General features: G+C 45.8%; 3 protein-coding genes across 10 annotated transcripts in view; 2 read left to right on the top strand and 1 right to left on the bottom strand.

Moving 5' to 3' along the window:
• Nucleotides 1-24679, bottom strand: part of ERVK3-1 (endogenous retrovirus group K3 member 1) — a 226536-nt gene that overhangs the window by 144927 nt on the left and 56930 nt on the right. The window lies entirely within an intron of this gene.
• The window catches only part of ZSCAN18 (zinc finger and SCAN domain containing 18), a 407087-nt gene that overhangs the window by 327781 nt on the left and 54627 nt on the right, over nt 1-24679 (top strand). The gene's annotated exons all lie outside the window — the stretch shown is intronic.
• The window catches only part of ZNF329 (zinc finger protein 329), a 38315-nt gene that overhangs the window by 755 nt on the left and 12881 nt on the right, over nt 1-24679 (top strand). For 5 of the 8 annotated variants that reach the window (XR_007721445.1, XR_007721444.1, XM_050768646.1 and 2 more), the window contains exons 1-3: nt 3920-3968; nt 6279-6400; nt 11103-11207. The gene's annotated coding sequence lies outside the window, so the exon portion shown is untranslated. Of the gene's footprint in view, nt 1-3904; nt 3969-6278; nt 6401-11102; nt 11208-24679 lie in introns of those variants that run through there. The other 3 variants (XM_050768643.1, XM_050768642.1, XM_050768645.1) reach the window with 3 other exon arrangements.

Raw genomic sequence — 24679 nt, 5'->3', positions numbered from 1 at the left:
GAGCCAGCAACAAAATGCCTTGAGTGCACCATTAAAGAAGCAACAACTATGGCTCACGCCTGTAATCCCAGCACTTTGGGTGGCCCAAGCGGGCGGATTGCCTGAGCTCAGGGGTCCAAGACCAGCCTGGCCAACATGGTGAAACTCCGTCTCTACTAAAAATACAAAAATTAGCCACGCTTGGTGGCACGGGCCTATAATCTCTGCTACTGGGAAGGCCGAGACAGGAGAATCGCTTGAACCGGGGATGCAGAGGTTGGAGGCTGCAGTGAGCCGAGATCACGCCACTGCACTGCAGCCTGGGCTATAGAGCTAGACTATCAAAAAAAAAAAAACAAAAAACAAAAAACGGAAAAAGATCACATATGTTGGCCAGACAAGGTGGCTCATGCCTGTAACCCCAGCACTTTGGGAGGCTGAGGATTACTTGAGCCCTGGAGTTTGAGAGCAGCCTGGGTAAAATAGTGAGACCACATCTCTACTAAAAAAATTAGAGGCATGGTGGTGTACACCTGTAGCCTCAGCAACTGGGGAGGTTGAGATGGGAGGATTGCTTGAGCCCATGAGGTTAAGGCTGCAGTGAGCTATGATCATGTCACTGGACTACATCCTAGACAACAAAGACTCCATCCCTAAGAAAAAAAAAAAAAGTCATTTTGTAAATGACTTCTGGGATGCTTATCTTGATGTAGAAAATCTCCTACCCCAAGAACAAACACATAATTCCTGAACAAGGATTGGCAAACAATGGCCTCAGTGGGCCTTCTGTTTCTGTAAAGTTTTATTGGAATGCAGTCACACTCGTTGGTTTAGTATTATCTAGGCTGCTATCTGGCAGAGTTGGGTAGTAATGGCAGAGACCTTATGGTCTGCAAAGCTGAAAATATTTATTACTGTGCTTTTTACAGAAAAAGATAGCCTACCTGTGACCTAGAAGAATATACACTTGTGGCCGGGCGCAGTGTCTCACGCCTGTCATCCCAACACTTTGGGAGGCTGAGGTGGGTGGATCACCTGAGGTCAGGAGTTCGAGACCAGCCTGGCCAACAAGGTGAAACCCCGTCTCTACTAAAAATAGCAAAATTAGCTGGGTGTGGTGGTGTGCGCCTGTAATCCCAGCTATTCTGGAGGCTGAGGCAGGAGAATCACTTGAACGTGGGAGGTGGAGGTTGCAGTGAGCTGAGATCTTGTCACTGCACTCCAGCCTGGAGGACAGAGTGAGACCCAGTCTCAAAAACTACAAAAAAGAATATACACTTGTGCCAGCACAATACTTAGCACTAAGGATTTCTTTTTTTTTTTTTTTTTTTTTTTTTGAGACGGAGTCTCGCTCTGTAGCCCAGGCTGGAGTGCAGTGGCCGGATCTCAGCTCACTGCAAGCTCCGCCTCCCGGGTTTACGCCATTCTCCGGCCTCAGCCTCCCGAGTAGCTGGGACTACAGGCGCCCGCCACCTCGCCCGGCTAGTTTTTTGTATTTCTTAGTAGAGACGGGGTTTCACCGTGTTAGCCAGGATGGTCTCGATCTCCTGACCTCGTGATCCGCCCATCTCGGCCTCCCAAAGTGCTGGGATTACAGGCTTGAGCCACCGCGCCCGGCCAGCACTAAGGATTTCTCTTTGCCACTGAACAGAAAAAACACCCTTGTTGTTATTAATGATGTTATGCTTTATTGTTAACTTTATTACTAGATGATTACTTTTACTCATCTCTTCTTTCATACTCTTCTATTCTTCTGATATTTGTGTGTTTTAGTGCCTGTTTTAGCCCATCTGCTTAATATGGTACATTTTAGTATCTAATAAAGGGTGCCTGACTTTTTTTTTTTTGGAGACAGAGTATCGCGTTGTCACCCAGGCTGGAGTGCAGTGGTGCGATCTCAGCTCACTGCAACCTCCGCCTCCCAGGTTCAGGCAATTCTCCTGCCTCAGCCTCTTGAGTAGCTAGGATTACAGGTGCCCGTCACCACACCTGGCTAATTTTTGTATTTTTAGTACAGGTGGGTTTCACCATGTTCACTAGGCTGGTCTTGAATTCCAGACCTTAAATGATCTACCCACCTCGGCCTCCCAAAGTGCTGGGATTATAGTCGTGAGCCACCGTATCCGGCCTCTGACTATTTTAACCAGATACTGTTGGACTTTTTATATGATCTTTAAGTTGTTTTGTTCTGTGAGCTGGCAGGGGCGGCGGGGGGAGTCTTTGAATTGGAACTGCTATAATTTTGTTTAGTAGTTTTGTGAAGATTTTTTTTTTTTTTTTTTTTTTTTTTTTTTTGAGACCGAGTGCTAGGAATGCAGGCGTGAGCCACCATGCCCAGCCAATTTTTACATTTTTAGAGATGGGGTTTTACCATGTTGGCCAGGCTAATCTTGAACTCCTGACCTCAGGTGATTCCCCCAGCCTGGCCTCCCAAAGTGTTAGGATTACAGGCGTGAGCCACTGTGCCCGGTCTGATATTTTAATACTTTAAAAAAATATGTAGGCCTTCATGGAGAAATTTTAAAAAAATACTTTCCATTCAGGAATAATATGTCAGTGTGTTCTGAACTTAACTTTAGGTCTGTTAATGAGGTTTTTGTATTTTCTTCATGAAAATCCTTTATTGCTTTTGCTAATTGATTTCCAAGTTGCTCCCAGCATCACTATTGTGAGTGACAATTTAATCACTATTCTGGATTACAATTTTTTTTCCAATTTTCATTTCAAAATTGTGAAGTATTTCAACCTGCGGAGAGGTTTGGAGAGTAATAGAATAATATATAAATAATAAAGATGACACCCATGTATCATCGAGATTTTACCTGTGTTAACATATAGTCAGATTTTCAGATTTTGATTTGTTTTTTCATATCAAGCATCACAGGTGTAACTTTGTCTCTTCCCCAACTCTTTCCCCTCTCTCCCCTCAGGTGCTACTTTCTTGAGGTTGGGCAATCTATCTAGTCCATGTTATTGTTACTTTACTACTTATGTATGAATCTCTGTATAACGGAGATTTTGTGTCTTTTATTTCCACGTAAATTGTATCGTGGATAAGTGCACAGTTTACTTTTTGCACTCAGTTTTTGGAGAACTGTCCATCTTGTATATATGTTAGTCTTTTTTTTTTCTTTTGAGATGAAGTCTCTCTCTTGTCCCCCAGGCTGGAGTGTGATGGTGCGATCTCCGCTCACTGCAACCTCTGCCTCCCGGGTTCAAGCGATTCTCTTACCTCAGCCTCGCGAGGAGCTGAGATTACAGGCGCCTGCCACCACGCCTGGATAATTTTTGTATTTTTGGTGGAGACGGGGTTTCCCCATGTTGGCCAGGCTGGTCTGGAACTCCTGACCTTAGGTGAGCCCAGTCCGTTTGTTTTAACCACCCCCTATTGCTCCTTTTCTCATACCACAATTTCTCTCTTCCCTGCCACTAAATATTTAGGCTTACAATTTTCCCATGCTAAAGTTTAAGAGAATCACTGAAAGAATGAAAACAATGTGTAGTTTTCATTTTCAACCGGCTGTTACTACAGAGGAAAGTTACTGGCTTTGTTTACATTTCTTAGATCTAGTCATTTTAACAAATTAGTCCTCCCAAAATGCTGGGATTACAGGCGTGAGCCACGCACCCAGTAAATAATTATATTGCCAATGAATAATGAGTGTACTTATTCTGAATTTTAACATTATCTCAAAAAAAAGGTTATAGATATAGAAATATTTTAGGAAATTATGCAGTAAGTAAAAGGAAGGCTCTATAACAAAATAATGATAGCATCGGGTTAAAAATCAGCGGAGGCCACAGGAGAAAGTAAACTCCTGCGCGTCCGCCCCCAGGCAAGTCCACGGGGCTAATAACCCAGTACCCGCGGCAGCTCCAGCGTTGGGCTGGGGAAGCTCGGGGACTCCGCGCACGCGCACATCCGTGTCCCGGCAGCCGCGCAAGCGCAATCGCCATCGTCCGAACATGGCTGCCGCCGGCCGCCAACTGTAAGTGCCGACACATCTCAGAGCCCTGCGCTGGCTTCGTTTCCCCCCGGGGGACGGCTTGGCGGGTGGAGGCCCGCCGGGTCCTTGTGGGGAGGCGAGGGGCGCGTCCGCGGGTGGGTTTCACGTGGGTAGTGGGCATGTCGGGCTCGCTAGGGCGAGGGTCTGGCCGGGGGCGTAGTTGTCCTGGCGGGTGGGGACGCTCTGTGGCGATTGGGGTCACTCCTCTGAGGGCGAGGTCGCTCCCGGGCTGGTCTGGACGCCCCCGCTCTTTCCTTAGAGTCACCCGTGAGTTCCGTGCTCGCATCTCTAGCCCGCCCTACCATAGAGACAGTTTTGCCGCGCCTGCTGGGGTCCTGGTCCGTCCCTGGGGTAACCCCCGAGTCTACCGCTTTTCTACTGGCTGGTGGGAGGGGCAGTGTAGGCTTGGGTCGGCCCCCGGCTGAATTGGTGGCCATGAGCCAGGGGGCTGAGCTGCTTCCCCTTTCAGTCTCGCAGGTGTTAGATCACCTGTGTGTTTTTCCATTTGATATTGCAAAATCATGTTTTACCGCAGTTCTCAGTGAGGGCCGCATTTTTGCACCTGTTTAGTGACCATTTCGCTGTCTTTTTCCTTGGTTTAGTGGCTTATTTCCTTTGTGCACTCTCCCAGTCTCAATATTTTATGACAGAAAATGTTGGTTTAGATAGAGAAGCTGAAAGACTCGTGCAGTGAAAGACCCCGTTAACATCTGCTGAATTTACTGTATCCCTTACCTTTCCTTCTGTCCATCCTTTCAGCCATCCATTAATCCACCTATTTTTGGAAACATGTCAAAGTAAGCCGCATATATCACAACACTTCTCCCTCAGACAGCTCACTATGCTTACCATGAATTAGAGTTCAATAGTGCTTTTTAAAATTTTTTGAGCCAAAATTGACTTTCAGTGAAATGCACAGATCTTCACTGTACCATTGATGAGTTTTGACAAATGCAACCTAAACCTTTATTAAAATTACCATCAGCCCGAAAAGGTCCCTTATTTTTTGCCAAGTAAAAAAATTTGGCTGTTGGAACTTGGGCTTGTTAAAGTACGTTTTGAATACCCAGCTTTTGTCTGTTTTTCTTTTCCCACAGCAAGTGACTTTCCTCTATTCTACTGCTTGTTTCCCTCTCCACCCAGCTTTTCATTTTGAAAAGTTCCACAGTTGCATAAAAGTTGCAGGAATAGTTTAACACTTGTAAAACCATCCAGATTCTCAAATTATTAACACTGTTTGCCAAATCAGCTTTCTCTTCTCCCTGCCTCAAACACATGCATAGGTGTTACCAGAAAGGGGGACCGGAGCTATACCCCAAGAAAGGGTTCTTATATCTTGAGAAAGAAAATTCAGGGCGAGTCCACAGAGTAAAGTGAAAGCAAGTTTATTAAGAAAGTAAAGGAATAAAAGAATGGCTACTCTATAGATAGAGCAGCCCCAAGAACTGCTGGTTGCCCATTTTTATGGTTATTTCTTGATTCTGTGCTAAACAAGGGGTGGATTATTCATGCCTACCATTTTTAGGCCATGTAGGGTAACTTCTGATGTTACTATGACATTTGTAAACTGTCATGGTGCTAGTGGGAGCAGGACTAGAGGTCACTCTCGTCGCCGTCTTGGTTTTGATGGGTTTTAGCTGCCTTCTTTACTGCAAGCTGTTTTATCAACAAGGTCATTATGACCTGTATCTTTTGCCAATCTCTTGTCTCATCCTGTGTCCTAGAATGCCTTAACTGTCTGGAAATGCAGCCCAGTAGGTCTCAGCCTTATTTTACCCAGTCCCCATTTAAGATGGAGGTTTGCTTTGGTTCAAACACCTCTGACATAGGGTTCTCTTTTTTTTTTTTTTTTTGAGATGGAGTCTGGCCCAGGCTGGAGTGTAATGGCACGATCTCCGCTCATTGCAAACCCTGTCTCTTGGGTTCACACCATTCTCCTGCCTCAGCCTCCTGAGTAGCCGGAACTACAGGCGCCCGCCATCATGCCCAGCTAATTTTTTGTATTTTTAGTAGAGATGGGATTTCACTGTGTTAGCCAGGATGATCTCGATCTCCTGACCTCGTGATCCGCCCATCTCAGCCTTCCAAAGTGCTGGGATTACAGGCGTGAACCACCACGCCCGGCCAAAGATAGAATCTTACCCCGTCATCCAGGGTAGAGTCCGGTGGTGCAATCTTGGCTCACTGCAACCTCCACCTCCCAGGCTCAAGTGATTTTCCTGCCTCAGCCTCCCGAGTAGCTGGAATTACAGGCGTTGTGCCACTATGCCCAGCTAATATTTGTCTTTTTAGTAGACATGGGGTTCTGCCACGTTGGCCAGGTTGGTCTTCAACTCCTGACCTCAAATGATCTGCCTACCTCGGCCTCCCACAGTGCTGGGATTACAGGAGTGAGCCACTGCGCCTGGCCCCAGGTACTTTATTATCGATACAGAACTCTTGTCTGATATAGTTTGTATGTAGCTGATATAGTTTGTATGATTTTTTGGGTATTTCTTTTGATCCAGGATCCTGTGTTACATTTACTTGTCATGTTATTTTAGTCTCCCTCAACCTTGAATGGCACTCCCCTTTCTTTTTTTTTTTTTTTTCATGAAATTAATATATTTTTAAAAGACCCAGCTGGTGGTTGTGTAGATTGTCACTTGATGTTCAGTTGATGTTCCCAATATTAAATTCAGACTCTCATCTTCGGCAGGGCATTGTCTGAGTGACATCATGTTCTTCTTGGTGTGTCATGTCAGGAAGCATGTGAGGCTGGTGGTGATCAGACTTCTGTCATGTGGTTAAAGTGCTCTCGCCGGGATCCTCCACTTTTTCCCTTCTGTAATTCATAAGCCATTCTAGAGATGGTACTTTGAATGTTCTTTTATGTTCATGATGTATTACTCATTTTGATATAGTAAGATGTTTCAAATCCTTTTCTTTATGTTTTGTTACTTTTATGAGTTGTTTAAGAAATTCTTTGGCTTGGCGCGGTGGCTCACGCCTATAATCCTAGCACCTTGCAAAGCTGAGGCAGGCAGATGACTTGAGGTCATGAGTTCAACACCAGCCTGGCCAACATGGTGAAACCCCGTGTCTACTAAAAATATAAAAATTAGGCGGGTGTGGTGGCAGGCACATGCAATCCAAGCTATTCGGGAGGCTGAGGCAGGAGAATCGCTTAAACCCAGGAGGCGGAGGTTGCAGTGAGCCGAGATCATGCCACTACACTCCAGCCTGGGTGACAGAGTGAGACACTGTCTCAAAAAAAAAAAAAAAAGGGAAGAAAAAAAATTTTTTTGGCTTGATGCAGTGGCTCATGCCTTAATCCCAGCACTTTGGGAGTCTGAGGCTGGAGGATCACTTGAGCTCAGGAGTTTGAAACCGGCCTGGGCAACATAGTGAGACCCAATCTCTGCAAAACATTAAAAAAAAAAATGGCTGGGCATGGTGGCTCATGCCTGTAATCCCAGCACTTTGGGAGGCCAAGGCGGGCAGATCACGAGGTTGGGAGATCGAGACCATCCTGGCTAACACGGTGAAACCCCGTCTCTACTAAAAATACAAAAAATTAGCCAGACATGGGGGAGGGCGCCTGTAGTCCCAGCTACTAGGGAGGCTGAGGCAGGAGAATGGTGTGAACCCAGGAGGCGGGGTTTGCAATGAGCCAAGATCGTGCCACAACACTCCAGCCTGGGCGACAGAGCAAGACTCAGTCTCAAAAAAATTAAAATAAAGTAAAAAGTTAAAGTAAAGTAAGGTAAGGTAAGGTAAAAGTAAAATACAGCCAGATGTGATGGCATACTCCTATGGTCATAGCTGCTGAGTCCAGGAGTTCAAGATTGCAGTGAGCCATGATCATGCTACTGCATTGAAGCCTGGGCATCAAAGCAAGACTCTGTCTCTTGTTTTTTTTTTTGTTTTTTTTTTTTTGAGACGGAGTCTCACTCTGTCGCCCAGGCTGGAGTGCAATGGCCAGATCTCAGCTCACTGCAAGCTCCGCCTCCCGGGTTTACGCCATTCTCCTGCCTCAGCCTCCCGAGTAGCTGGGACTACAGGCGCCCGCCACCTCGCTCGGCTAGTTTTTTGTATTTTTTAGTAGAAATGGGGTTTCACCGTGTTAGCCAGGATGGTCTCGATCTCCTGACCTCGTGATCCGCCCGTCTCGGCCTCCCAAAGTGCTGGGATTACAGGCTTGAGCCACCGCACCCGGTCAACTCTGTCTCTTTAAAAAAAAACAACAAAACAAATTCTTGGCTGTGCGCTATGGCTCCTGAGGTCAGGAGTTCGAGATCAGCCTGGCCAATTTGGTGAAGCCCCATCTCTATTAAAAATATAAACAATTGCCGGGCGCGGTGGCTCAAGCCTGTAATCCCAGCACTTTGGGAGGCCAAGACGGGTGGATCATAAGGTCAGGAGATCGAGACCATCCTGGCTAATACGGTGAAACCCCGTCTCTACTAAAAAATACAAAAAACTAGCCGGGCGAGGTAGTGGGTGCCTGTAGTCCCAGCTACTCGGGAGGCTGAGGCAGGAGAATGGCGTAAACCCGGGAGGCGGAGCTTGCAGTGAGCTGAGATCCGGCCACTGCACTCCAGCCTGGGTGACAGAGAGAGACTCCGTCTCAAAAAAAAAAAAATATATATATATATATAAACAATTACCTGAGTGTGGTGGCGCATGCCTGTAATCCCAACTACTTGGGAGGCTGAGGCACGAGAGTCGCTTGAAACCAGGAGGCGGAGGTCGCAGTGAGCCGAGATCGTGCCACTGCACTCCAGCCCAGCTACAGAACGAGACTCTGTCTCAAAAAAAATAGATAGGTAGATAGATATAGATATAGATATAGATATAAAATTAGCTGCATGTGGTGGCAGGTACATGTAGTCCTGGCTACTCAGGAGGCTGAGGCAAGAGAATCACTTGAACCCAGGAGGTGGAGGTTGCAGTGAGTCGTCATCACACCGCTGCACTCCAGCCTGGGCCACAGCGAGACTCCATCTGATAAAAAACAAACAAAACAACAACAACATTTTTCTACTCTGATAACTCAAAGATGTAGTTCTATATTTCTTTTTCTTTTTTTTTTTTTTTTTTTTTAGATGGAATTTCACTGTTGTTGCCCGGGCTGGAGTGCAGTGGCACAATCTCGGCTCACTGCAAGCTTCACCTCCCGGGTTCCAGCAATTCTCCTGCCTCAGCCTCCCGAGTAGCTGAGATTACAGGCACCTGCCCCCATGCCCAGCTAATTTTTGTATTTTTAGTAGAGGCAGGGTTTCACTGTGTTGGCCAGGCTGATCTCGAACTCCTGACCTCAGGTGATCTACCTGCCTCGGCATCCCAAAGTCCTGGGATTATAAGCGTGAGCCACTGCGCCTAGCCTAGTTCTATATTTCTAATCATTCAAAAACAATTTTTTCTCACATACTATGTAGGTCTCATAAGCATGTGGGCGAGTGTGAGTGAATTTGGAATTGTAATTATTTTTCCGTCCGAAAAGACAGCAAGAGATATACTTACTTGTGCTAATGTGTGAGGCCACCTTTCCCACCTTCTAAATTATTATATGCCTCCAAGTCTGTTTGGGGCTCTGTCCTTCCTGTACCTTCACTGGGTTGCTTGCTTACTGGAACTTTAAGGAGAAGCCTTGACTTTTGGCAAAACAACTACTCCCAGCTCTTCTTCTTCTCTTCCTTTTGTTTTTTAAGGAGTTGTCATGGATATTCAGGAGCTGTCGTCTTCAATGTGAATTTTGTCATGCTTCAGTAAAATTATTCCAGAGATTTGCTTGGAAGGCATTGCTTTTACGGGTCTAGTGAGAGTTGTCCTGGTTTCAGTACCTGGCCCTTTCATCTGTGTACCTAGCTCCTCACTTACTCAAATGCCCTTTGAGGTCTTGAGTAAACTTTTTCAAGTTGATACTACATAATTTTTTTTTTTTTTTTTTTTTGAGACGGAGTCTCGCTCTGTCGCCCAGGCTGGAGTGCAGTGGCACGATCTCAGCTCACTGCAAGCTCCAATGCCCAGGTTCACGCCATTCTCCTGCCTCAGCCTCCCGAGTAGCTGGGACTACAGGCGCCCACTACCGCGCCCGGCTAATTTTTTGAAGTTTTCAGTAGAGACAGGGTTTCACCATGTTAGCCAGGACGGTCTCGATCTCCCGATCTCGTGATTCACTCGCCTCGGCCTCCCAAAGTGCTGGGATTACAGGCGTGAGCCACTGTGCCCGGCCAATACTATATAATTTTTGTTAGTTTTTGTTTTCTCTTTTTTTTTTTTTTTTTTTTTTTTTTTGAGATGGAGTCTCGCTCTGCCGCCCAGGCTGGAGTGCAGTGGCCGGATCTCAGCTCACTGCAGGCTCCGCCTCCCGGGTTCACGCAATTCTCCTGCCTCAGCCTCCCCAGTAGCTGGGACTACAGGCGCCCGCCACCTCGCCCGGCTAGTTTTTTGTATTTTTTAGTAGAGACGGGGTTTCACCGTGTCAGCCAGGATGGTCTCGATCTCCTGACCTCGTGATCCGCCCGCCTCGGCCTCCCAAAGTGCTGGGATTACAGGCTTGAGCCACCGCGCCCGGCCTGTTTTCTCTTTTTTGAGACAAGGTCTTGCTGTCTCACCCAGGCTGGAGTGCAGTGGCACAATCACAGCTCACTGCAGCCTTGAGCTCCTGGACTCCCAAGTAGCTGGGACTTCAGGTATGCACCATCACGCCTGGCTAAAGGCGTTTCACTACATTGTCCAAGCTGGCCTTGAACTCCTAGGCTCAAGCGATTCTCCTGCCTTGACCTCCCAAAGTGCTGGGATTACAGGTGTAAGCCAGTGCACCCGGCCTTGGCTGGGCTTTCTTTGTGATTAGATATTGGGGTTGGGGTTGGGGCTTGCATAGTTTGAACTTCCTGCTGGCACCAAGGAGGAAACATTCATACTTTCTTGTTAGCATGCCCAGATGAGAGGGAGAAAGAGAAAGGGGTGGGGGCTTGAAAGCTGTCAGCAACCGTCCAAAATGGAATCAGACTATCGCACTTGTAATCACGTGACTGACTTTATCAGGATGGGAGTCAAGTTGGTAAATGATTTATTTTTGTTAAAAAGTTGTGAACAAGTAAAGTAAACATTATTATGGGTGTTCCACAGAGATGGCTGGAGCCGTGTGGATGGGCGTAAATGGCTAATGTCCAGCGGCCATCGATGTCAAGTATCCACACACCTGGCCTGAGTGGATCCCTCTGCCTTTCAGAGGTGAGTGCCAGGGAATGGAAGTCTACATGAACTCAGCACAGCCCTGCAAGGACTGTTATTTCCCTCATAAAGTCCTAAAATACCGGAAATATGGCAGATGGGGTCTAGACCAGGGATTCTGACCCTTACAGACTCGACACATAGTTACTCTTTTAAATAGCTTTATTGAAATATAATTCACATAGCGTACAATTTACACTTTTAAGTGTACAATTCAGTGGTTTTTTAATTATATTAACTAACTTGTATATCCATTGCCACAGTCAGTCTTTGAGTGTTTTCATCACCCCTGAAAAAGAAAACCCATACCATTAGCAGTTACTCCCCCATCTTTCCCATCCCTTCCAGCCCTAGCTAATCACTAATCTACTTTCTGTCTGATAGATTTGCCTATTATGGACATTTCATGTAAATAGCCTACAATATGTGGTCTTTTGTATGTGACTTCTTACTCTTAGGAAAATGTTTCATGTTGTAGCATGGATCTTTTCTTTTTGAGATGGAGTCTTGCTCTGTCACTCAGGCTGGAGTGCAGTAGAGCTATCTGGGCTCACTGCAAACTCTACTTCCCAGGTTCAAGCAATTCTCCTGCCTCAGCCTCCCCAGTAGCTGGGATTACAGGCGAGGGCCACCACACCTGGCTAATTTTTTTTTTTTTTTTTTGAGATGGAAGTTTGTTCTTGTTGCCCAGGCTGGAGTCCAATGGCACAATCTCGACTCATTGCAACCTCCGCCTCCTGGTTCAAGTGATTCTCCTGCCTCAGCCTCCTGAGTAGCTGGGATTATAAGCATGTGCCACCATACCCGGCTAATTTTGTATTTTTAGTAGAGATGGGGTTTCTTTTTTTTTTTTTTTTTTTTTTTTGAGACGGAGTCTCGCTCTGCCGCCCAGGCTGGAGTGCAGTGGCCGGATCTCAGCTCACTGCAAGCTCCGCCTCCCGGGTTCACGCCATTCTCCTGCCTCAGCCTCCCGAGTAGCTGGGACTACAGGCGCCCGCCACCTCGCCCGGCTAGTTTTTTGTATTTTTTAGTAGAGATGGGGTTTCACCATGTTAGCCAGGATGGTCTCGATCTCCTGACCTCGTGATCCACCCGTCTCGGCCTCCCAAAGTGCTGGGATTACAGGCTTGAGCCACCGCGCCCGGCCTGAGATGGGGTTTCTCCATGTTGGTCAGGCTGGTCTCGAACTCCCAACCTCAGGTGATCCACTCTTCTCGGCCTCCCAAAGTGTGGAATTACAGGTGTGAGCCACCTTGTCCAACCTATGCCCGGCTAATTTTTTTGTATTTTTTAGATAGAGACAGAGTTTCACCATGTTGGTCAGGCTGGTCTTGAACTCCTGACCTCAAATGATCCACCCACCTCGGCTTCCCAAACTTCTGGGATTGCAGGAGTGAGCCACCATGCCTGGCCAGCATGTGAAGAATACTCCATTGTTGCCGGGCATGGTAGCTCACGCTGCACTCCAGCCTATGTGAGAGAGTGAGACTTTGTCTCAAAAAAAAAAAAAAAAGAATATTCCATTGTGTAGACAGAACATATTTTGCTTATCCATTCATCTGTTGATGGACATTTAATTGTTTCCACTTTTTTTTTTTTTTTTGAAATGGAGTCTCACTTTGTCACACAGGCTAGAGTGCAGTGGCACGACCACAGCTCGCTGCAGCCTTTGCTTCTGGCTCAAGCGATCCTCCCACCTCAGCCTCCTGAGTAGCTGGGACTACAGGTGTGCATCACCATGCCTGGCTAATTTTTGTATTTTTTGTATGGAAGAGGGTTCGCCATGTTGCCCAGGCTAGTCTCGAACTCCTGGGCTCAAGCAATCTGCCTGCCTTGGCCTCCCGAAGTTCTGGGATTACAAGCATGAGCCACTGCCCAGCCAAGAGTACATGTTTTAATTTCTTTTGGGATAGCTACCTAGGAGTAGAACTGATTACAGCTATCTTACTGGGTGTGAAGTTGTATCTTATTGTGGTTTAGATTTATATTTTGGCCAGATGTAGTGGCTCATGCCTGTAATCCCAGCACTTTGGGAGGCCAAGGCAGGGGACTGGCTTGAGCCCAGGAGTTCAAGATCAGCCTGGGCAACATGGTAAAACCCCATCTCTATCAAAAAATACAAAAATTAGCCAAGTGTGGTGGCACATGCCTGTAGTCCTAGCTACTCAGGAGGCTGTGACAGGAGGCTCGCTTGAGCCCTGAAGGTGGAGGTTGCAGTGAGCCGAGATCGTGCCACTGCACTCCAGCCTAGGAGACAGGGCAAGGCCCTGTCTCAAAAAAAAAAAAAAAAAAGATTTTAATTTCTCTGATGGTTAATGATATTGAGCATTTTTATTTATTGAATATTGTCTATTCAGACCTTTTGTCCATTTATTAAATGAGTTTTGTGGTTTTTTTGTTTTTGTTTTTTGAGACAGAGTCTCCCTCTGTTGCCCAGGCTGGAGAGCAGTGGTGCGATCTCGGCTCACTGAAACCTCCTCCTCTCGGGTTCAAGCGATTCTCCTCCTCAGCCTCCTGAGTAGCTGGGACTACAGGCGCATGCCACCATGCCTGGCTAATTTTTTGTATTTTTAGTAGCGATGGGTTTCACCGTGTTAGCCAGGATGGTCTTGATATGACCTCGAGATCCGCCTGCCTCGGACTCCCAAAGTGCTAGGATTATAGGCAGGAGCCACCTCGCCTGGCCTGAGTTTTTTTTAATTATCGAATTGTGACACTTATATTCTGAATACTAGTCCCTTATCCTATATGTGATTTGCAAATATTTTCTCCCATTCTGTGGGTTGCCTTTAACTTTCTTGGTGATATTCTTTGAACCACAAAGTTGTTTTTTTTTTTTAATTTTAATTTTTTTTCTTTTTTCTTTTTTCTTTTTTTTGAGACAGGTATGTACTCTGTTGCCCAGGCTGGAATGCAGCAGCATGATCTCAGCTTACTGCAACCTCTGCCTTCTGGGCTCAAGTGATCTTCCTGCCTCAGCCTTCCAAGTAGCTGGGACGACAGGTGCGTGCCACCATGTCTGGCTAGTTTTTGTATTTTTAGTAGAGATGGGGTTTCACTGTGTTACCCAGGCTGGTCTCGAATTCCTGAGCTCAAGTGATCCACCTGTCTCAGCCACCCAAAGTGCTGGGATTACAGGCATGAGCCACTGCTCCCGTCCAAGAGCGTTAGGCCAGGCCAGGTACGGTGGCTCGTGCCTATAATCGCAGCACTTTGGGAGGCCAAGGCAGGCTGATCACCTTGGGTCAGGAGTTCAAGACTAGCCTCACCAACATGCAGAAACCCCATCTCTACTGAAAATACAAAAATTAGCTGGGCGTGGTGGTGCATGCCTGTAATCCCAGCTACTCGGGAGGCTGAGTCAGGAGAATCGCTTGAACCTGGGAGGAGGAGGTTGCAGTGAACTGAGATCACTCCACTGCACTTCAGTCTGGGCAACACAGCGAGACTATCTCTCAGGAAAAAAAAAAAAAAAAAAGTGTTAGGCCAGGCGTGGTGGCTCACAACTGTAATCCCAGCACTTTGGAAGGCTGAGGTGGGAGGATTGCTTGAGCCCAGGAGTTCAAGACCAGCCTGGCCCATAGAGTGAGACCTCATCTCTACCAAAAAAAAAAAATTTAGGCTTGGTGTGATGGCTCATGTCTGTAATCCCAGCACTTTGGGAGGCTGAGGCATGCAAATCACTTGAAGTTAGGAGTTTGGGACCAACCTGGCCAACATGGTGAAACCCTGTCTACTAAAAATACAAAAATTAGCTGGGCATGGTGGTGTGTGCCACTTAGGAGGCTGAGGCAAGAGAATCACTTGAGCCCAGGAGGTGGAGGTTGCAGTGAGCTGAGATCATGCCACTGTACTCCAACCTGAGACAGAGTGAGACTCTTTCTCAAAAAAAAAAAAAAAAAAAAAAAAAATTAGGTGTGATGGTGTGCACCTGTGGTCCCAGCTACTCAGGAGGCTGAGGTGGGAGGATCACTTGAGCCCATGAGATTGAGGCTGTGTTGAGCCGTGATTGCACCTTGCAGTCTAGGCTGGACAAAAGAGTGAGACCCTGTCTCTTAAGAAAGAAAAAAAGGGCCAGGCGTGGTGGCTTATGCCTGTAATCCCAGCACTTTGGGAGGCCGAGGCAGGCAGATCATGAGGTCAGGAGATCGAGACCATCCTGGCTAACACAGTGAAACCCCGTCTCTACTAAAAAAAAAAGTACAAAAAATTAGCCAGGCATGGTGGCAGGTGCCTGTAGTCCCAGCTACTCGGGAGGCTGAGGCAGGAGAATGGCGTGAACCCGGGAGGCAGAGCTTGCAGTGAGCCGAGATCGCACCACTGCACTCCAGCCTGGGCGACAGAGACTCCGTCTCGAAAAAAAACAAAAAAGAAAAGAAAAAAAGAGTTTTATAGTTTTAGCTTTTATGTTTAGGCTGATCCATTTTGAGTTAATTTTTATGTAATGTGCACTGTTTATAATCTGTTTTGCAGTGCACTCTTAATTTACTGGTATTATCAAATATCCATATAATTTTTAAAATTCTAAAGCCCTAAGTTTGTGTAAAGAATCAATAAAAAAAAGACATTTGTATTAAAAATTCATGTTTCTGTTTTTAAATGCTTGGGCATAGCTACCCCAGAAGACATAGGAAGCATTTAGTTGTTGGATACTATGTTTGGAATAAGAGAAATAGAACAGTCAGAATTCACTGTCTTCAGTGGAACTGGATGAAGTGAGTGAAGAATAAGTAGATGCGGCTAAAACAGTGAATGTTAGGGAAATGGATGCAGACCAGGTGGATTAAGTAGGAAAGGAAGAGAGAGAGTACCTTGGTGAAAACAGGTTCTAAGTACTAAGCAGGTTGCAGCAAGACAAACAGGCTGTCTTTTCAACAGGCAATGAGTCAGTCGCTCCTTGTGTTCTGACCTGCAACAGCACTGGGGCAACTTATCACACAAAACAGTTCTCTCCTGAAGTCTCTGCGTGTGCTGGGACAGTATTCGGTGTGTAGAAATTCTTGGAGATAGCCGGTCACAGTGGCTCACGCCTGTAATCCCAGCACTTTGGGAGGCCGAGGCAGGTGTCTAAGTTGAGACCAGGAGTTTGAGACCAGCCTGGACAACATGGCAAAGCCCCGTCTCTACAAAACATAACAAAACATTAGCTGGGTGTGGTAGTGCATGCCTGTAGTCCCAGCTACTTGGGAGGTTGAGGTGGAAGGATTGTCTGCGCCTGAGAGGTCGAGGCTGTAGTGAGCGGTGATCACACCACTGCAGTTGCAACAGAGTGCAACTCTGTCTCAGAAAAAAAAGGAAGGGAAGGGAAGGGCAGGGCAGGGGGACGTGGGGAGAGAATCAGTAATACTGGGGGCTTCAGAGAGTGTATGTGATGGAGAGTGTCAGAGGAAGAGGGAGAAAATAGGAAACCCCCAAAATATGTGAGCTACCATCAAGATGAATTTTTTACAACATAATTTTTGTACTGGCCAAGTGTGGTTGGTGGCTCACACCTGTAATCCCAGTACTTTGGGAGGCCTAAGCGGAAGAACTGCTTGAAGCCAGCAGTTCCAGACTAGCCTGGGCAACATAGTGAGACCCTCTTTCTACAGAAAAAAAAAAAAAAAAAAAAATTAGCTGAGCATGGTGGCACACACTTATAGTCCCAGCCTCTTGACAGGCTGAGGTGGGAGGGTCGCTTGGGCTGAGGAGGGTGAGGCCGCAGTGAGCTGTGATCTTGCCACTGCACTCCAGTCTGGGTGACAGAGCAAGACCCTGTCTCAGATAATAATATTCACAATCATAATTTTTTTTTTTGCCATTGTATGGCTAAAAATAATAGATATTTTTAAATAATCCTAATTAAATTGAGATTTTTATATTAAATGTCCTAATTTACACTATTTTCCTTAAGCCTGTCCTGATGTTCTCCTGTGTACGTGTGATCATCTGTTACTTCACGATGGCACTCAGGCCCTCATCGATTGACAATGTCTTAATCTGTTCAGGCTGCTGTAACAAAATACAATAAACTGGGTAGCTTATGAACTACAAAAATTGATTTTTTACATATCGGGAAGCTGGGAAGTCTTAAGATCAAGGCACTAGAAGATTCAGTGTCTAGTGAGTGCCCTTGCTCACTTTCTGCTTCATAGATGATGCCTTCTAACCGTCCTCATGGGATGGAAGGAGCAAGGGAGCTCTCTGGGGCCTCCTAAGTGCACTGATCCCAATAGTGAGGGCCCTACCTCCATGATATGATCACCACACAAGACCCACCTCCTAATGCCATGCGTTCGGGAGTCAGGATTTCAATATGAATTCTGGGGAGGGACACAGACATTCAGACTATAGCAAGGGATGTAGTTGGAATAGCCAAGTTTCAACAAGAAGAGAGAATTTAGAGTGGGATATGAGTCCATGAATTCAGGGCAGCATCTGGATTTGCTATATGCTTCCTTCTCCTAAAAAGGAAGGCACCTTCCCCCAATGTCTTGTATAGCCCATGTGATGTTCTGTTCTCAAGTACCCCAGGTGGCTCCCTGCAGGAACCTTGGTCCACAGGATGGTCAGGCATCATGTGGGCTGGTCCTGAGCATGGTACGCTGTCTGGTATCCTCAGCCCAGGCTCATCAGATCCTAGCAGCTCCCCCTGCCTCAGTCTTTGTGACAACCTAACACCTCTGGAGATAACCAACCATATGCCCTTCTGGGTAATACTGCCAAGGTGAGAAAGAGTTGCAAGTCAGGCTGAAGGAGACTTGCCCGCCTACAGGGCACATGTGCGTAGCATTCCTAGCACTATTCTTGAACGCTTCTATGCACTTACTACAGATTTGTGGAGATACTCATATACTATATGATTCACCCATTCAAAGTGCACAATTCCGTGGTTTTTAGTGTGTTCATGGAGTTGTGCAACCATAAGCACCATCTAATTTCAGAACATTTTAATCAGCCCAAAAAGAAACCTGTACCCATTGGCAGTTAATCCCTGTTCTCCCCACATCTCCCCCAGCCCCTGACAACAACTGGCCTACTTTCTGTCTATGTAGATTTGCCTGTTCTTGACAATTCATGTAAATGAGATCCTACAATATATGGTCTTTTGTGTCTGGCTTCTTTCATGGACCTTAATGTTTTCAAGATTCCTCTGTGTTAGAACAGGGATTAGTACTTTATTCTTTTTTTATGGCTGTTGTATTCCATTGTGTGGATATATCACATTTTGTTTATCTGTTCATCCATTCATCCGTTGTTGGGCATTTATTTGGATTGTTTCCTCTCTTTTGTTTTTTATGAATAGCACTGCCATGAACATCCATCTACAAGTTTATCTGTGGACATATTTTTGCTTTTTTCTTGAGTAGATACGTGAGAGTGTAGGTACGAAAACTTAGTCCATTTTGTGTTGCAATAAAGGAATACCTGAGGCTGGGTAATTTACGAAGAAAAGAGGTTTATTCAGCTCATAGTTCTGCTTAGTTTCTGGTGAGGGCTTTTATGTTACATCAAAATATGGCAGAAAAGGTCAGAGGGGAAGTGGGCACATACTAACGGGAGCCAAACCCAAGGGATGTCCTGGCCTTATAACAGCCTATTGTTGGGGGCACTAATTCATTCCCCCCAGAACCAATCCAGTCTCATGAGAGCAAGAACTCACTACTGTGAGAACAGCACCAAGCCATTCATGAGGGTTCCACCTCCATGACCCAAACCCTTCCCGGTAGGCTGCGTGTCCCCACACCACCACGGTAGGGATTAAATTTCAGCATGAGATTTGGTGTGGACAAACAAACCATATCGAACCCATAGCAGGCGGAATAGCTACATCATGTGATAACTCCATATTTTCCTTTTTGAGAATCATCAGACTGGTTTCCAAAGTAGCTACACTGTTTTACATTTTCACCAGCAGTGAATAAAGATTCCAGTTTTTTCATATCCTTGCCAATACTTGCTACTGTTTTTGTTTTTAAATATTGAACATACTAGTGAGTGTAAAGTGATGTCTCACTATGGTTTTGATCAGCATTTCCCTAATACCTAATGATGTTGATCATTTCATGTGCTCATTGGCCATTTGTATGTCTTCTTTGGGGAAATACCTATTCAGAACTCATATGGGGTAAATGTAGTATCCCCTCAGAATTCGTGTGTTGATGCCTTATCCCCACTGTGATGGTATTTGAAGAGGAGGCCTGTGGGAGGTAATGAGGTCACGAGGGTAGAATCTTTTTGAATGAAATCAGTGCTCTTATAAGAGGAGACAGGAGAGCTCTCAGGAGCTCCTGCTTCCTGCTCTGCCCTGTGAAGGCACACTGAGAAGGTGGCCATCTGCAAACCAGGAAGAGGACTCTCACCACAACCAATCATACTGACACGCTGATTTTGGATCTCCTAGCCTCCAGAACTGTGAGAAATAGATTTCTGTTGTTTAAGCCACCCAGTGTATTTGTTGTAGCAGCCTGAACTAAGACACGATCCTTTGCCCATTTCTAAAAGTTGGGTTTTTGTGTTTTTATTATTGAATTGTAAGAGTTTTCTATATTCTAGATACACATATATAAATCTTTTCTCCCATTTGATGGGTTGTGTTTTCACTTTCTTGGTGGTGTTTAAGTTTTGTTTCAACAAAGGAAGTATCTGTTATTGATGAAATGGACATGCCTTTTGTTCCTCAAGGTGAGTTAGCCTCCCTACCCCCAAGAGAGACATAATCGAAGTCTTGGCTGGTGTCTTACCAAGGCATTGCTGTCTTTTTATTTATAAGAGAATATTTTATGTGTCTGAAAAATTTCCATAAATGATACCACCCTGTATATGTCTGATTTATCTTATCTTTTATTTCCTTTCTTTTTTTTTAAATTTTGAGACACAGTCTTGCTCTATCTCCTGGTCTGGAATGTAGTGGCACAATCTTGGCTCACTGCGACCTCCACCTCCTGGGTTTAAGCAATTCTCGTGTCTCAGCCTCCTGAGTAGCTGGGATTGCAGATGTGTACCACCATGCCCAGCTAATTTCTGTATATTTACTGGAGATGGGGTTTCACCATGTCAGCCAGGCTGTTCTTAAACTCCTGGCCTCATGTGATCAGCCTGCCTCAGCCTCCCAAAGTGCTGGGATTACAGGCGTGAGCCACCGCGCCCGGCCTGTTTTATTTCTTTTAACTGTACATGTGCATCCTCGCTTCACAAACCTTCAGGGAGGTGCTTTCAAGTCTCTTGTTTTCACAGGATGGCCACAGACCATGCCAGACCCCAGTCTATGCAGAAGGTTCAGAACAGGAAGCATGTCATGTGGCAGGGCAGCTTCAGGAGCCCTTTCCCCAGGAGAGGTCCTTGCAGCACCCAGGGGTGACAGCTGGGAGCATGGTCCTCCTGACTGGCTGACCCCTGCACATCACTGCCAAATGCTGTGCACATAGCAAGTGTCCAAGGTCTTGGCCTGGACTTGAAAGTAAATGATTCTGATGTTTCCTGTTTTCTGATGTTTAAGGTGTGATGTTCACATTAATTCCCTGTGACCCTAATTGTGAAGAATTTTACTTAGGAGTCTGAGGTTTCCTTAAAGTACTTTTTGAATTTATTGAGTTAAAGGATCCATTACTTGAATCTGAGAGTATTTTGATCATGTGTCTTGGTGAGATTTTCTCATATTACTTTCTGAATGTATTGGGATAAGGTGTAAGGGAGCTGTCTTCTACTTTAATCTGGTAATATGGGGAATTAATAGATGTTCCAGTGTTTCCTAGTCCTTACATTCCTAGGATAAATCCAACGTTGCCATTTTGCTAACCTTCCACTGTTAGTTAAACCTCCGTCTGACAATTAATATCACTTAGTTGTTCATTTTTGCTTTTTAAAACATTTTATTTATTTATCGAGACAGGATCTTGCTCTGTCACCTAGGCTGGAGTTCACTGCAACCTCTGACCCCCAGGCTCAAGCAATCGTCCCACCTCAGCTTCCCAAGTAGCTGGGACCGCAGCACATACCAGCACGCCCAGCTTTTTTTTTTTTTTTTTTTTTTGCAGAGATGGGGTCTCGCTATGTTGCCCAGGGTGGTCTCAAACTCCTGACCTCAAGCAGTTCACCTGCCTCAGCCTCCCAAAGTGTTGGGATTACAGGTATGAGCTACCATGTCTGGCCTTTTTCTTGCTGTTTTTTAATGGCGTCTTTCATTAGTCTTTTCAAATGACAGACTTGGTTTTCTTCATGTTCTCAACTGGTTTCTTGTTTTTAGTTTCCATAATTTCTGCTGTAATTTTTTTTTTCCCCGAGACAGAGTCTTGCTCTGTCAGCCAGGCTGGAGTGCAGTGCTAGGATCTCGGCTCACTGCAACCTCCGCCTCCTGGGTTCAAGTGGTTCTCCTGTCTCAGCCTCCTGCGTAGCTGGGACTACAGGCGCCCACCACCACGCCCGGCTAATTTTTATGTTTTTTGTAGAGACGGGGTATCATCTTGTTGATCAGGCTGGTCTCGAATGCCTGACCTCAGGTGATCCACCCGCCTCGGCCTCCCAGAGTGCTGGGATTATAGGCGTGAGCTGCCGCTCCCAGCCTCTGCTGTGATTTTTGTTAATACTTTCTTTCCACCTCCCATTGGTTTAGTCCATAGTTCTGTCCCATAAGTTGTAAATTGAACAGTGAGGTCACTAGTCTTCCGTCTTCTTTTCTTTTAGTCAATTATAATCAAGTTAATGATGAGCCCTAAAAGTACAAATACATAAAAAGTCCCATTTTTTACATGTTTTAACTGTTTTTTATTATCTGTACTTAAAGGTGTTGAAGGTGGGACTTACTCCTGAATCTTCTTTCTAGTGGTGGAATAAGGTACATGTTGTTCTGGAGTGTCTCTCACTTTGACTTTATGGCTTGTCCAATGAGTTTACAAGCAGTAGATTGTTTATTGTTGGGGGATCATCAGTCATACAGTGAAGACAACAAGACCATTCTGAGGGCACTATGCGTTACCCACATCCCAGAATGTGTTATTGCCATTCATTTCAACACCATGACTGTTGACTTGCTGCCATCTGAAGCTTCAGGACCCACAGTACTTCATCTTTAGTCCTTTTTTTTTTTTTTTTTTTTTTTTTCTTCTTTTTCTTTTTTTGGAGAGAGGTCTTACTCTGTCACCCAGGCTGGAGTGCAGTGATGCGATCAGGACTCACTGCAGCCTTGAACTCCTGAACTTCTGGGCCCAAGTGATATTCCTGCCTCAGCTTCCCCACTACCTAGGACTAAAGGCCAGTGACACTACCACACCCAGCTAATTTTTTTTTTCTTTCATAGAGACACAGTCTTACTATGATAATCAGGCTGGTTTCAAACTCCTGGCCTCAAGTGATCTTCCTACCTCAGCCTCTAAAAGTTCTGGGATTACAGATGTGAGCCACCATGCCTGACCGAGCCTTCTTTTTAAAATACAGGCATTAAAGACCAGCATTTTCAGTCTAGGAACTGTTAGCTGCATTCTGCATTCTCATTTGCCACGTGTTTTGAGATGTGCTGTTTTCTTTTTTTTTTTTTTTTTTTTTTTTTTTTTTGAGAGGGAGTCTCGCTTTGTCGCCCAGGCTGGAGTGCGGTGGCGCCATCTCGGCTCACTGCAAGCTCCGCCTCCTGGGTTCACGCCATTCTCCTGCCTCAGCCTCCAAGTAGCTGGGACTACAGGCGCCCGCCACCATGCCCGGCTAATTTTTTGTATTTTTAGTGGAGATGGGGTTTCACCGTGTTAGCCAGGATGGTCTCGATCTCCTGACCTCGTGATCCACCCGCCTCGGCCTCCCAAAGTGCTGCGATTACAGGCGTGAGCCACCGCGCCCGGCGAGATGTGCTGTTTTCATCATTGTGTAGTTGTAGGTGTTTTCTTTTTCTTTTTTTTTTTTTTTGAGACGGAGTCTTGCTCTGTCACCCAGACTGGAGTCAGTGGCACAATCTCAGCTCACTACAACCTCTGCCTCCCAGGTTCAAGCGATTCTCCTGCCGCAGCCTCGCGAGTAGCTGGGACTACAGGTGCATGCCATCACGCCTGGCTAATTTTTGTATTTTTAGTAGAGATGGGGTTTTACTATATTGGCCAGGCTGATCTTGAACTCCTGACCTCGTGATCCACCTGCCTCTGCCCCGCAAAGTGCTGAGATTACAAGGCATGAGCCACTGCGCCTGCCCTGTTCTAGGTGTTTTCTAATTTCTGTCAAGTTTTTTCTTTGATCTGTCAATTACTGCGAAACAAGTTTTTATTTTTCCAAATAAATAGGGGTTTGCTTTACTTGTTGTTTTCTTGTATTTGGTTTTCTTTCTGTTACTGGCTTTTAACTTGCTGCCTTGAAGTCAAGAGGCTGTAGTCTGGGCTTTGCTGAACTTTTTCTTTGACCTGGTCAGTGTTCGCAAATGTTCCACTTGTGCTTAGAAAGCATTTTATTCTAATTGGTACGTAGATTTTCATCCAGCTGTGTGATCAGATTGGCTAACTACATTCTGGCCTGCATAACTCTTTTCTGTTCTTCTGAGTTTTCATTTCTAAAAGAGGTTCATTAAAACCTCCCACCTGCCAGGTGCAATGGCTTATGCCTATAATCCCAGCACTTTGGGGGGCCGAGGCAGGCGGATCACGTGAGGCCAGGAGTTTGAGACCAGCCTGGTCAACATGATGTTAACCCGTCTCTACTAAAAATACAAAAATTAGCCAGGCGTGGTGGTGGGCACCAGTAATCCCAGCTCCTCGGGAGGCTGAGGCAGGAGAATTGATTGAACCTGGGAGGTAAGGTAGAGGTTGCAATGAGCCGAGCTCACGCCACTGCACTCTAGCCTCGGTGACAAGAGTGAGACTCCGTCTCAAAAAAAAAAAAAAAATTAGGCCGGGCATGGTGGCTCACGCCTGTAATCCTAGCACTTTGGGAGGCCGAGACAGGCGGATCACGAGGTCAGGAGATCGAGACCATCCTGGCTAACACGGTGAAACCCCATCTCCACTAAAAATACAAAAAATTAGCCGGGCATGGTGGCGGGCGCCTGTAGTCCTAGCTACTCGGGAGGCTAAGGCAGGAGAATGGCGTGAACCCGGGAGGCAGAGGTTGCAGTGAGCCGAGATTGCGCCACTGCACTCCAGCTTGGGCAACAGAGCGAGACTCCGTCTCAAAAAAAAAAAAAAAAAATTAAATAAATAAAACCTCCCGCTATGGCTGGTTGCAGTGGCATGTGCCTGTAGTCCCAGCTACTCATGAAGCTGAGACAGGAGGATAACTTGTGCTCTGGTGTTTGAGGCTAGCCTGGGCAACATACTGAGACCCCCATTATAAAAATTAAACAGTTACATTAAAACATTTTTAAAATTTTAGATACAATCTGAAGTATTTGATCAGGAAAAAAACTCAAAAAACAGATAAATAAAATTTCCCACTATGCTTTGATTTGCTATTTTTTTCCTACAAACCTGCCTGGCTTTGCTGCATATTTTTTTGTTGTTGTTTGTTTTTGTTTGTGTTTTCAG

This window comes from Macaca thibetana, chromosome 19, assembly GCF_024542745.1.
Source record: "Macaca thibetana thibetana isolate TM-01 chromosome 19, ASM2454274v1, whole genome shotgun sequence".
Classification (NCBI taxonomy): Eukaryota; Metazoa; Chordata; class Mammalia; order Primates; family Cercopithecidae; genus Macaca; species Macaca thibetana.
Note: the sequence above shows the minus strand (reverse complement) of the source record. Positions and strands in the feature narration are given on the sequence as shown.